The sequence below is a fragment of the Bison bison genome, unplaced genomic scaffold (genome assembly GCF_000754665.1).
Source record: "Bison bison bison isolate TAMUID 2011002044 unplaced genomic scaffold, Bison_UMD1.0 scf7180017864289, whole genome shotgun sequence".
Lineage (NCBI taxonomy): Eukaryota > Metazoa > Chordata > Mammalia > Artiodactyla > Bovidae > Bison > Bison bison.
In genome coordinates, this window is record NW_011494861.1 from 20,584,591 (window position 1) to 20,586,808 (window position 2,218).

The window sequence follows — 2,218 nt, forward strand, 5'->3', positions numbered from 1 at the left end:
GGCCCATTACAGGAGGAGGGCAGAAACACAACCTGGGGTGCTAGTGCCATACATACATGCACAAAGAGCCTGGATAATAGGGCCTGGTAGAGAGAAAACTGGGGGACAGAACAGTTGTACCTTTAACACAGAGGCCCCAAACCCCAGACAGAAGAGGAGAAAGCGTGTATGGCCTGCAGCAAGGCGGGGTGGATGGAAGGATTTGACAGATGTGAAATTAAGCCCTGGAGTGGGTTTCCTGGAGAAGTTACAAACCCTTCTCTCTGAACGTCCCTAAAGACACTAGGGAACTAAGACTGCTGGATGCACCAAGCTTCTCCCAAGTACCAGTTGGACAGTCCATCCTTGCTGTCTTTATCAGCATTACAGGTAAGAAAGAGTCCTTTGGGGACAAAGTTTCTTAGAGGAAATGTTGATTTGCCCTTCGCTTTATGATCTCCTGATATAATGAACAAGGTTCAGGAGGATTAGCTGACTGCAGACAGACCAATGCTCCTGTGTGGAGAAATCAGGTAGACTTTCATTACCACCCAGCTCATTTCTATGGTCAGAAAATGACCTCCAAACATTTTCAAATACATCCAGTACACGGCTGATACAACTTCTCCAGCATTGACCGCATACGCCTTCTTGCACTGATTTCATGCTTTCTGCAAAGGGGCTTCCTCTGTAACTAGATTGTCTGGGACAGGTATAAAGACCAATTTTTCCTCTAAGATCTCCCAATGCTAAGTGCTTAATAAATATACATATGAATAATAACATTACACAATAATCTGCAAGTCCTCTCCCCACACATTTCCTTATGTAGTTCTCACAACAACCCTGTGAGGTAGGTCCCATGATTAACTCCCATTTTCCAGATAAAGAAATCAATATTCTGAAAGATCAAGTGGCATGCCCAATATCACACCGCCAGTAAGGAGTTCTTTCCCTTGCTTAAATGAACTCTAAAATCGGAAGAAGAAAAGTTATGACCAACCTAGACAGCATATTAAAAAGCAGAGACGTTACTTTGCCAACAAAAGTCTGTCTAGTCAAAGCTATGGTTTTTCCAGTAGTCATGTATGGATGTGAGAGTTGGACTATAAAGAAAGCTGAGTGCCAAAAATTGATGCTTTTTAACTGTGGTGTTGGAGAAGACTCTTGAGAGTCCCTTGGACAGCAAGGAGATCCAACCAGTCCATCTTAGAGGAAATCAGTCCTGAATATTCGTTAGAAGGACTGATGCTGAAGCTGAAACTTCAATACTTCAACCACCTGATGCAAAGAACTGACTAATTTGAAAAGACCCTGATGCTGGGAAAGATTGAAGGCAGGAGGAGAAGGGGACAACAGGATGAAATGGTTGGATGGCATCACTGACTCGATGGACATGAGTTTGAGTAAACTCTGGGACTTGGTGATGGACAGGGAAGCCTAGCGTGCTACAGTCCATGGGGTAGCAAAGAGTCGGACACGCCTGAGCAACTGAACTGAACTGAAAGCCCGAAGAGTCAGCCCCATCTCTCCCATCACACACCTTTTCACATGGATCAATATGCACTACAGTATTTCAGGGCTGGGAACACTGAAGTCCAAGGTTAGTATATGATGAATAAATGAATAGATATGTTATACAGTGGATGCACTGTATGGAGTCAGTGGAAAGGAGACAATTTAAGAAAAGGAAGAATCTTTAGTTCAGACTATTTACAAGGAGGGAGTTCCCTGACAGTCCAGTGGTTAAGACTTGGTGCTTTCAATCTCACAAGCCAGGCAGCAAGGTCAAAACATAACAAAATTATATATAGGGAGTCTACTGAGTGTCAGGCATTGGAAACCCAGGCACAACTGCCCTGCCCTCATGGGCCTTACAGTCCTTTGCAAAAGACAGACGTTCAGAAACTATTACAGCAAATTAGTCACACTTTTTGTTAAATGCTGCAAAATGTTAGCGGGGAGCTCTGGTCTGGTCCAAAGGAAGAACTCTCATGATGGGAAGGTTGACGTCTTTTGGGGCGAGAGGTTACTTTTGTACAGGCAGAAGTAGTGAAGTGGAGGCAAATTGGGTAAAAGAAGGAGGGAAACTGTTTCTCACAAATAGAACTTAGGGACCGCGATTTCCACTCCCGCTGCCTGGCTGCCTATCTGCTTTACGAAAACCAGGAAGGAGAAAGCGAAGGCTAGTGAGAAGTCAATTTATGTAAGCGGGGTGGGGCGGCAGGGAGAAGCAGTA